This window comes from Hippopotamus amphibius, chromosome 6, assembly GCF_030028045.1.
Source record: "Hippopotamus amphibius kiboko isolate mHipAmp2 chromosome 6, mHipAmp2.hap2, whole genome shotgun sequence".
Classification (NCBI taxonomy): Eukaryota; Metazoa; Chordata; class Mammalia; order Artiodactyla; family Hippopotamidae; genus Hippopotamus; species Hippopotamus amphibius.
The window spans coordinates 136,259,866-136,272,501 of NC_080191.1; the positions used below are offsets into that span (position 1 = coordinate 136,259,866).

A 12,636-nucleotide genomic window follows, 5' to 3' on the forward strand; every position below is an offset into this window, starting at 1 on the left:
TCACAATCCTCTGTGCATTATGATCATCCGGGGAACTTTAAAATACTGATGCCTGGATCCCCACACCAGGGACTCGGATTTAACTGATCTGAGGTGGAGCCTGGGCATAAGGATTTTTTAAGCTGCCCCAGGGGATTCTAATGGGCTTCCAGTGTTGAGCACCTTGATTTGGAAAGACCTTTGGAGCACTTTGTTCTGGCTTTTGCTGATTGGCAGTATGTTTTTCTTGGAAGTGAATGTAACTTTTTGTTCTTGCCTGATATTCTTCAAAGTAGAAATGTGATGTTGGCACACAACATGAATAAAAGACAATATCAAGATTATAAGTCAGGGGACTTCCCTGGTGACACAGTGGTTAAGAATCTGCCTGCCATTGCAGGGGACATGGGTCCAATCCCTAGTCTGGGAAGATCCCAAATGCCATGGAGCAACTAAGCCTGCGTGCCACAACTACTGAGCCCACATGCCACAACGGCTGAAGCCTGCCCACTCTAGGGCCTGCATACCACAACTACTGAGCCCATGTACTGCCACTACTGAAGCCCATCCTAGAGCCCGTGCTCCACAGCAAGAGAAGCCACTGCACTGAGAAGCCCGGGCACCACAACGAAGAGTAGCCCCTGCTCGCTGCAACTAGAGAAAGGCCGTGAGCAGCAACAAAGGCCCAATGTGGCCATAAGTATATAAATAAATAAATTTTAAAATGTTTATGGTTTATGGTTTTATGGCTTCTCAGCAGGGAACTTAAAATATAATCAAGCATGAGTTGTATTTGTCAGGGTTCTTAGTAGAAACAAAAACAACTCTAATTTAGGCAGAAAAGGAATTCTTAAAAGGCTTCTCTCTAGAAAGCCAAGAACCAGACTTGGCTTTCTAGAGAGGCTACAAACTAATAAGAGTGCTCCAAAACACACCTCAGCATTGTCCTGTGAGAACCCTGCTGCCCTTGGGCACAGACCCGGCTAGTCTTCAGCCTCTTGCACTGCTGGCATCCCCAGTGCAGGCTGTAGGAATCCCCAGCGCCAGAATGGAGCCCTATCTCCATTGAATGAATGGAGTCTGTCTACAACCCACACAAGCCCAAGCAGTCCCTCCTTCTATATATCATTATCTACTGAATCCAAGTCAGCAAAGCTACATGCCCATCCTTGGCTTTCAGGGAAGCTGACAGAGCACTCATCTGGCATTTTCCACTCCCATAGTGGAACATGTTTTCTCTTTCCAGCTAAGACTCTTGAGATGGGAAATTCTTCAAACAGGAGTCCATTCACTGAGAAGCCAAAAAAAAAAAAAAAAAAAACTTACAGATGGCCTCTACAAGAATCTTTTACTTTTCCTGGAATTAAGTAAAGCTAAAGAAAATTACTTGGTCTGCATTTTTCTTCTGTGTCCATAGTTTGCTGTGTTCTGGGACTAGACCTAACTTCAAATTCCCAAGTTGATTTTCACGTGTCTTGGATACATCTGTCTCTCCATCACACAAATATTTTATTAAGCACTAAAGTAAAGTTCCTCAGTTCATACCTAGCATTCCAAGTTCTTATGCTGGTTTTCCACATTGTGCTATGGTATGTTCCTACATCTAAAATTTGCCAAGTATGGGCAGGTATTACACATTGCAAAATATTGATGCATCCTTAATTACATGTGGAATACAAAATAATCACACCCCTTACCACACTCTGGACATTTATCCTAAAATTTCCATTTTATATTATAAGCAGATCTCATTTTTAGAGGGCACAAACACTGGTATATGCCAGGAACTCTGAGGTTTAACATGTTTTTGTGGCCCTGAGATACTAACTTGCCCGGGAAAGAAAAGTTTGTGCTGGCTCAAAGACATCTCTAAAATTTCTTTTCCCTGTCTGTGATGCTTTGATTATTTCTAAAACATTTTCTGGCTTTATAAATTATAGCTCCTTCTGCCATTTGTTGGCAGACACTTTGAAAGGAGTGGTAATATATACTTTTTCAGAAACAACTGAGCTGTATGATTTCAAACCTATATAGTCACTGTTTAGCAGCCTAGCCTTGTTCTGACAGATGAATCCAAATCTTCTCTTTGGGAATATATTAGGTTATTATTGCAAATACAAAATCAAATGAATTCTCAACCAAAACTTTCTCAAAGTCATTTCTTTCAATGGGAAACTTTCTTTTTTTCCCATGAGAAGGAAAGAGGTCATCTTTACCCAAGAGCAAGCATTCAGTTCAAACCAGAAAAAATATGAAGTCATCAATCCCAATATACAATTAACAGAAATAACTTTGGAGGAGGGAGCCCAGTATTCCCACAACCTATCTTCCTAATGCAAAACTCTAAATTTCCTTTCGGGAAAATAAAACAAGAGTCAGGTTAAATTTGAAACACAGAGTATTTCTAAAGACAAAGGGTTTCAGCTCTAAGCAAAGAATAATCACAGACAGGGCTTTTATGAGTTACCAGATTCTACCAATTCTATGCATTTTTCTATGGATAAGGTGTATAACTTTCAACAGAATCAAAAAGGGATATATCTTGAAACATAAAAGTTAAGAAACAGCGCTCTGGAGAATAAAATAAAGAGCCCCTTCCCTGGCCCAAGGAGGGGTTCTTCAACCACTACCTCCAAGCCATCTAACTAAAACAATGAAAGGTAAAGTCAACTCTCCAAATTCAAAATTTCTCTGGAGTTCTAGAGAGTTTCCACAAAATCTAAAGGAGATAACTGTCATCAGATATGCATAAATTATTCTTTTTAAATACTAAAAATATTCTGATTTGTAATCTAGATAGCCCAGTCCTCTTCAGTTTGTGATTATAAAAGAAGTCATGACTGAATTAATCATTAGCCTTTTTTTTTCCCCCCAGAAATTCATCTATTTCAAAGTGGCCTCCATTAATTTTAGGAGTCCCCCTACAATCCCAGTGTCCTTTGTTCATTATGTTATTACACCAGTATTTCCCAAGGTGTGTTCCCTGGAACACTAGACCCAGAAGATGCCAAGGAAGTAAGAGACTTGGGAAATACTGTATTTAGATCCCTCCTTGGCAAGAGGCCATGCAAATTCAGTTAGTATAGGTGCTAATAAGTCCTATCTTGCCTTCTTTAATCTAAAGCCACATAACTCCTGACCCAGGAAATGAAGAGTTTGTGGTAGAACTATATGTTTATTTTCGGTTGTAACATTCTGTAATTTTCACAACTTCATCCTTGTTAAGTAGGGCAAATATCAGCTGCTCCATGCTGGAAATGAGAAAATTAAGACATGAAAAGGTTAAATTATTTATTTAACGGCACCCAGGGTATGTGTGACAAAGCTGAGACTCAAGTCTAAGTCTTCTATTACCCTGCTGCTTTGGGGCTTCCAAATAGTCACAAGAGGCTGGGATGGTCACTTACTACATGCCATATAAATATAGAAACACACCTGAAGCCACTGTAGGAAAAATTTCCTAGTCACATGATTTTCCCCAAATCCTTGATCTTATTATCCAACCCTATTATCTTATCAAGGCCAGGAAATTCCTACTGCTTTCTCTCACCAACTCACACCCAAATTATGTGTCAGCCTTTCTCAATTCACACCAATTAGGGATGACAAATCTGAAAATTTCAAGAAATGATGGAATGTAATGAGTTGGACAGAAAAAAAATATGCAAGCCCTATATTTAAGGTTTAAAACATTCTTTTAAACCTTTACAAATGTAAAATTACTCATTAGTTTATGGAACATGAAATATTATCAATTGTAACTGGATTTGCTCACACAATCATTAGGTTTCATTATAGTTCAAATAAACCATTTAATGGACTGACTGAATTTACATTTAAATGTATTATATTTTCATATAAGTGGAACATTATATTGCCAGACTTTAAACAATTTAGCTAGTTTTAAGATTTTTGAATTTTTGAGAAGCAAGCAAACTCTTGGGAATAAATGAAACATTATATGTCATTAAAACAGAAGGTTATTATATTTTCTGGGCAGGGTCCTCCAGTATAGGACAGAAGAAAGATCATATGAGCTCAGAAAAAAACAACTTTTTGAATGATAAAGCTATCACTACATGCAAGTATGTCTAATCAGCCTCAGTTGTCTAGAAACTTCTATGGGCAATTTCTGCCCTTCGAAAGGTTCCTTTGCATATTTTTTTGGACTTCGGAAAATTAGAGTTTTGTCCTGAGGGAAACAAGTTTCATCTTGCCTGTTTTCCTACACAGCTCACTTTCTTCCACCAGAGGCAGCCTTCTATGGATGTGCCTGACTCGGATGCAACAAAGAGCCTTCTCCATCGCTGCTCCATGCAAATTCCATAATGTTAGTGCCTCCCTGGCGTACCATCTAGGAGTCCAGAAAACATTGGCCAGTCCCCTCTGCCTCCTTTACCCTATCCCCTCACCAGCCTCCAGGTGGTTCCTTTTCCTGAAACTCCTTAGGTGCATCATTGCTTGGGTTCTTTATCTCTTCTCACCTAATCCTCATCCCACACTTGCCTTTTGTTTTTCAACACAGGTAGGTCTTAAAAACAAAATTGATCAACTATGTGTGTTTAAGAAGAATCTAAGTGTGTATAACATCTTTTCCCTGCCATTTCATTCATCCACTCAGCAGACTTTTATTAGGCGTCTGCGCTGGCTGGTTTCTGCTGGGTGCCAAGGATACAGAAAGTGTTAAAACAGGACCCTGGCCTAGAAAAGCTCAGTCTAGCAGAAAAGACATTGTGTCCAAAATAAATTACGACACCACAGAGTACACACCAGCGACAAGTGCTGAAGAAATGCAGAGAAGGAAGCAAATAGCTCTACTGGGAGATTTAGGGAAAGGAGGTGGTCTTACAACCAGGTCCTTAAAGGTAGATAGGAGTTTATCAGTCTGAAAATCCAATCACAAGTTTACCTGAGACAGTGGCATATTTTAATTGAAATAAATGGGATGACTACATGCATTTTAACTTACATGCCAATAAAGTTTTGGAGGTGCAAATGCTGTCAACCTCAAAATCTCTGTGCGAGAAATTGACACTTCCTGACCCAAAGGAAGGACATCAATCAACTTCTGGCATTCTCTCCACCTTACCTCACAGTCCTGTCAGGAACCTCTCCGCACCTTCACCAACCATGATTTAAACAGGCTATCCCTTCTCCCAAGTTTTCAGGCCTACCTGTTAACATCCCCTCCTTCACACCTGATAAATGAACCAGCAATTCATTCTCGTGGAAATACAGCTGTAAAGGTTCATAAATAATAAATTAAAACTTGCAGTTGCCATCTAGGTTAAAATAATCTTTAGACTGACTATTGGCAGAGCATTTAGTCATAGCTCATGATGGAATATGGCTCTATCACATTTAGTTCTAATTTGTGCCTGAGGGGAATTTTACAGGTGAAGGTGGACGGCACAATGTCAAAAGGGTCTCAATGTCTAACATTATGTAGGCATAATAGCTAACTAAACTTTGGGGGGATTTAGTCATGATCTATCCATGATCCTGGTTCTCCTTATCTCAAAAACAAAAATTAAAAAATGAACAAAATCTCTGTTCCCGCCTCTCTTCCATATCTCCTTTATTTCCCCACCAAGTTTGGGGTGCAAAGGACCCCTCCACTTCAATTTTATTATCACCTTCTATTACCCTTCTCCAACCCCTCCCCACCCCCAAGCAGTGAGGTCTTTGCCAGGCCACTCCAATCCTATTCTAGTGATTCTGCCACTTGAAGATAGCTCTAACAACCCCTAAACTGGAATCAAATGTTCCCATCAGTGCTTAATATTCAGTATTTTATACCACATTACGCATTATTCCTGCCCACCATCCCTTCTTCTCAAAGCCACCTTCTCTTTCGGTTCTGGATGCAGTCATTCATCAGACATCTACTGATGGACCCAAGTCTGTGCTAGGCACCAGGTTAGCACCATCTCTGCTCTTAAGACATTTATAATCCAAGAGGGAAGTCAGAAAAGAGTCCTGTAGTTACAAACAGGCATGGCATGTTATTGGAAGAGTCACTGGGTGTGTCCTTTCACCCAACAAACCAAAGCCAAAGAAAATGTCCTGGAGAATGTGAGCTGGGTTCAGAAGGTCAAGGTTGAGTTCATAAGGAAGGAAAATCAAGCAGCACATTCCTGGGGATAAAGTACATCTGTGCTTCTCCAGTCCTGTTTCCCTACCTGACATTCTGTCTACTTCTCTTCCGTTTTGATTCTGGGTATAAACAGAGGGTCAGTCCTCATTCCTCAGGGCTTTCTCTACCCACTTCTGCTCATTAATAGAGCCTACTTCATAGTTTAACCATCTGCAATATTAGATGATAGTCAAATCTGAGCCTCCTGCCCAAGGTCCCCAACTCCCTGCAGCCCAGCCCTGTATGAGGAGCACACCATCTCCTGGTTATCAGTGTTCTCAGACCCTGGCTCATTATCTACCCATAAACAGTGGTCCCTTCATAACATGACGATTTCCAGAAATAGAACCATCTTTCTTCCAGGAACTAGAATTCAAAACCTTGAAAAGAATCTTTTCCTTTTCTCCTTTCTCCCTACTCAGTTTTCCATGTACTCATTAATGAACAGAACTACTGTTCATCATAGCCTCCCCTTTTCCTAAAACCTCTAATGAACTCTCTTTTGCCCTCAAAATAAAATAAATTTTTAATCTAGATTTAAAACTCTCTATAACCTGGTCCCTTATCCAATCCGAGTACCAATACCATGTACTCTCGCCACATGAATTTAACATTTGATGTTTTGAAAGTGTCTTACCAAAGCACTTTTGCAAACATGATTTGTTTCGCTCTACCACAATGCCCCAATAAGATACACAAGGCAGGTATTATTATTCCTCTTTTTTTAGAAGACAAAACCAAGACTCTGAGAAACAGATTCAATTAGGTCTTCTAATTCTTAACTCAATGCTCCTTCCCATTGACTCAAATCATGTTTCATGTTTTGATTTATTATATAATTGCAACAATTGTTTCATTCTCTCCAAGTTGTGAGCTTCTAAAAGGAAGAAAGAGTGTCCAAGGTTTTTTTTCTGTAACTCCTCAGCACATGGCAGGAGGCACTGCACTGTGCATGGAAAAGACACTCAATAAATGCTTCTTGAATCAATGTTCTAAACCATCTGATTCTGCTTAGGGAAGTCACAGTCTTACTCCTTTGCTTAAAACTCATCACACTCAGCTCTTCTGATTAGATTCTCTTCATGATCTTGCTTTGGTTAGCCCCTCTTGCCCACCAGGCTCCTTTTTTCTGTTACTCGGGTTTGCTGAACTCATTCCCACCTTGGAGCTTTGTGTCAGCTGCTTCCTCAGGCTGGAATGCTTTGTGGCTGGCTCCTGCTCATCACTGAGGTCTCAGCACAAATGCCACCACCTCAGAGAAGCCTTCCCTGACTACCTGACCTAGAGTTAACCCCTAGTCATTCTTATCCTGATGTATTTTCTTATCAGCACATACCACAATCTAAATTTAGTGATCAACTATGTGTTTTATTGCTTGTCTCACACTAGAATGTAAACTCAGTGGGTCTGAGACATTATCTCTCTTGTTCCCCAGTGCCTAGATTAAGGCAATATCTATTTGCCAAATGCATGAATAGGTGAATGAATGAATGAATGAATGAATGGTGAATAAACCTCAGTTTCACCTATAAAATCACGGGGTTGGAGTAGATAACCTCTAAGGTCTCTCCCAACCTGATGTTCTTTAATGAATCAAAGCTCTTGTTTTTTCATGGAATCAGCCAAGGTTCCTTTACTGGTTATAATTAGGTCATGTTTTATTTTTCTCTTGACTTTAGTTCTCTCATTGAAGAGATGCCTATGTATAGAGAAACAATACTGAGAAGAGACAAGAACGAGGTCAAATGATACAGTTTAGGTAAAGAACCCCTTGCTTCATATTGTGATGCAGCTGCCTCTTCCATCACAGCTTTCTTACAGACTGTAGTCCCCATAATCACATTTGCTATCTACTTTTTGTTTTTTAATATGTTTGAATTATTCTCCCAATATAACCCTTTTTTTCTTAGCCTTGATAAAGATATTCCTAAGATGGTTATTATTTCTGAGTTTTCCCCAAGGTACAAAGTATATTGACTAAAAAATCAGTTCTTCTCCAATGGGTAATGTTGGCAGGTACATGATGGACAAATTACTATGTGCCTTCAACTGCTGGTGACAATAACAGCAGAAGTTGTTTGTATTTGTGTATCATTCTCTATATATGTTGGACATCCAATTACTGCTGAATTATAATTAATCATGGAAAACATTATTTCGCAGCTACTCTGAAGACAGTAGACATATAAGACACTATGATAAAGACTGAAACAAGCCATTTTGTTTCCAACCATCATGAAGAATAACCAACTACTAATGGTGGCTCCAAATCACTAATGATTATTGACCTTTACCTGCGCTTGTCTTAGAAAAACAAAATCTACCACTGGGTGCTCACTTTGGCAGCACATATACTAAAATTGGAAGGATACAGAGAAGATTAGCATGGCCCCTGCACAAGGATGACACGCAAATTCGTGAAGCGTTCCATATTTTTGAGAATAGATACATGTATATGTATAACTGAACCACTATGCTGTACACATGAAACTAACACAATATAATTAACTATACTCCAATATAAAATTTAAAAAACCCTAAACATTTAAAAACAACAACAAAAATCTACCACTAGATACTACGTCAACAGCCTCCAGAAAAATGCACTTTGAAATCTGTTCAAAGTGTACTGAATGTTTACCCATTATTTTAGCAACTTTAGACTCTCAATGTTTTCTGACCTCATTACAACTTACTTAAATGACGATAAATTGAACAGCCTTCCTTAAAACCTGACAAGGTTGCATGTCCTTATTGTTCACAATATGAAAAGGTCAGAAAATGGAAGAAAGCCTCCTTAGAGGTTTCTTTGGCTTCAATTCAAATCACTCTCAGTAGACTGGCCTTGCATGCTTCACTTTTGTTTAGTTACATCATCAACTTCTGGTTTCCATTTTTGGCATGAAGGTGCCAACCGAATCAGACTACAAGTCACTTTCTGCCTTTACCCACATATAGCAACCACTGACATCTTAGATTGTTATAGTTAATTAGCAGTTCAAAGAACACAGGAAAAATAGAAACTGAGCTTAGATCAAAATGTAAGAGTTTATGGTGGTCACTTTAGCATAGGGTGCTGACCTGCCTTGCCCCAGAGCAGCTAGTGGGGAAAGGAAGGCACCTGAGAGTAGTCACCAAGGACAAAGGGTTCTCCTCCCGAGCTAGACCCCCTCTCTTGGATTTCTGCTTAGCATCTGCTTAAACCCCAGTTATTTGATTACAAAGATAAGATAAATGGATCCCTGAGGATTACATCAATTAAATTAATAACCTAGAATTTCAAGGACAAAAATTCCCAAGTCAAAAGATTCAGAATAATGGAATATTTACAGAAAAACTGTAAAAACCTGTCTTCCAGCCATGAACTTTATAAAATAAAGCCACCTCAAATGTGCCACATTTAATTGATGATCATAAATAATGCTACAAAGTACATTATTATTAAATCTTTTCTCCCTTTAAAAAGGCTGGACAGAAACAATAAAAAAAATAACTATCAACTCAATTTCAAAGCTAAGATGTAAATATCATAATTAGTTTTGCTGTAGGCCTTTTTATTTTTCATGAAAGCTGCTCTACTGATAGAGAAATAATTTATGAAAACAGCAGAAATATTTATTGCAGCCTGACTCATGGTCATTATTGATCATTTAATTTATAGCCTGAATAGCTTATTTTCACCTTTAAGGATATTTTAAGATCTGTTTTTAAATCTCATTACTATATCTTTTTTCACATTATCTAAATATATAATCCAAAAGAAAAGGCCTAAATTATTCCCATCGCTTTAGGTTAAAAAAAATCTTGTTTCTTAATCATATGTTTATCCTAGAAATTAATATACTTTTCCTCCCATCATTATTTCACTCATTTAAAAATAAATGTGTGTTTCCTAGTATTGCAACAAAGACTAAGGTACACATCTCCTGCTTCCCCGTTACTGCTAACTTAACTCAAGGAAAATTCTCCTTACATGATATACGAAATTATTTCAGCTCTATTATATATTTAAAATAAAAATCTAATACTAACAACTAACCATAAAAAAATCATTTGGTATTATAGATGGATAATGCTTAAAAAGATGTAACAAAAATATAATTTTACATTTTTAAAGGAAAAATCCCCCCAAATGATTCAAAAGCAGTATCTAGTCTTCTATTATTCTAAAAACCCACAAAAGATAACAGCTAGCCATGTTTTCCTCCATTTTCCCCATATTGTCTAGTATAAGTTTAAAAACAGAGTTTTAGAACAAGGACGCAGATACAGAGAATGGACTGGAGAACTCGAGGTTTGGGAGGGGGCAGGGGGTGAAGGGGAAGCTGAGACAAAGTGAGAGAGTAGCACAGACATATATATACTACCAACTGTAAAACAGATAGTGGGAAGTTGTTGTATAACAAAGGGAGTCCAACTCGAGGACAGAAGATGCCTTAGAAGACTGGGGCAGGGAGGGTGGGGGGGACTCAAGGAGGGGGGAGTCAAGGAAGGGAGGGAATATGGGGATATGTGTATAAAAACAGATGATTGAACTTGGTGTACCCCCCAAAAAAATAAATAAATAAATAAAATTAAAAAAAACAAAAAACAAAAAACAGAGTTTTAAAAGCCAATATTCACAGTTATTTTACAATGGAAATACCAAAACTAGAAGGGAAATGAGTAACCTAGCTTAATTCTGCTGTAGGGGTCAAGCCTCAGCTAGAGTTCAGGACTCTGCCAGGACCACTGAACATGTCCCCACAGGTTGTGGACTGCTTGTCTCAGACCACTGTGCACCATTTGTGTAGAATACAGTGTTCAGTGGCAGCCCTCAGCACTGGGCAGTGCACCACCAGCCCAGCTGTATGCAGCAGTCCTGCTTTAGTGCTGCATTTCTTCCACTGGATCACACTGATGTCACTTTAGTCTGCATTCTTTGGCAAACACTCTCTAACTGTCCTTATTTCACTTCCACAAGCCTCTCTGGCATTTGACTTTTTAACTTCCTTTGTTATAAGAAGGTAATTCTGGATGTTTTTATTGATCTAAAACTATCAATTTTTCCTTCAATATTCTCCCCAAAAGCTATGTTTGTCTACCAATTAAATTTCACAAATAAATTTCAGAGAGGATGTTATTTTTCCTCTTAGGCTAAGTGGTATAGAAAAAAGAACATGAGATTTACTGTCAAATAGATCTTCCTAGATATATGACCTTGGGCCATTTTCTTAACCTCTCAGAACCTCAGTTCCTTCTTCTTTAAGATGGAAGAGAAAAAAATTACTTTCACATCTTCTTGTAAGGATCAAAATGATATATATGAAAGAGCTTAGCACAGTAGTTGGCATAATCTGAGCTCAGTATATATTAACTTTATAAGTTTTATTATTATCATCATTTTGAGCAAGTGTCAACACACTACCGTGGTGTTGAATTTTCACATGCTTTCCTCATTTTTTCAACTCGTGACACACTAGTGCTCATTCATGACAGGACACAGGACTCAATGAGGCATTCCAAGACTTGTGCCTGGCCTCATCTCCCCACAGTGCCTCTTAGGAAGCCACTGTCTCTATGGCATGTGTTATGGACTGAATGTTTGGGTCCCCCCCGCCAAGTTCACATGTTGAAGCCCTAACTCCCCAACGTAATGGTCTTTGGAGATAGGGTCTTTGGGAGGTAAATTAGGTTAGGTTAGGTCATGAGGGTGGGGCCCTCGCAATGGGAATAGTGGCCTGATAAGAAGAGGAAGAGATCTTTCTCTCTCCCTGCACACATGCGAAAGGAAAGACCATGGGAAGACATAGCAATAGGTCTACAGGCTAGGAAGAAATCTCTCACCAGGAACCGAATTGGTGAGCCTATTGATCTTGGACTTACCAGCCTCCAGAACTGTGAGAAATAAATTTCTGTTGTTTAAGCCACCCCATCTCTGGTATTTTGCTATGGCCACCCAAGCTGACTAAGACACTGTGATAAGAACTGATGGCACCCTATACTCTGCTAGGGAACACTGAGTAGGTCTATGGCATTTTGATGCAGAACATTCAAGAAAACTATGTATCAACAATAAGAGATCAACACAGAAATTGATCGTGCAAGTTTGAAACTTGACAACGCAGTGCACACAGTATTTTAAATCTTCAAGTTCATTCTGCCCAAGGGGTTCACAGTTAGCAAATAAATGGCCTCAGTGTTTCCTTTCCCCTGTTCAGTATAAATAGGCCTTTTTTTCTGGATGAGCAGTAATTTCCCTGGGTAGAATAACATATTCAACCTACTTCTGAGGCATGCAAAATCTCTGCTTCACCTACAGGAAGAGAGCTGTGAATGATGAAGAAGGTGAGGGATCGGGCGGTTTTATACACATGTGTTTTTCCTATAAGGCAGCATATGTTTTTCAGGTTGATGTTGGCCAGATTAAATTGATCAGGTCTTTGCTTACTGAGAGTAAAAGAAATTTCTGGGCTATCTCAAGTGAAGCAACAATCAGACAGGTGATAGCCCTGCACTGGAAGAATACTAACCATGTGGAT

At 38.9% G+C, this 12,636-nt stretch overlaps 1 non-coding gene across 1 annotated transcript; it reads left to right on the top strand.

Moving 5' to 3' along the window:
* Positions 1 to 8,445: 8,445 nt before the first annotated feature.
* LOC130856270 (U6 spliceosomal RNA) lies at positions 8,446 to 8,552 on the top strand. Its single transcript, XR_009054548.1, has one exon. It is a non-coding gene; the product is annotated as a U6 spliceosomal RNA (small nuclear RNA).
* Positions 8,553 to 12,636: the final 4,084 nt, after the last annotated feature.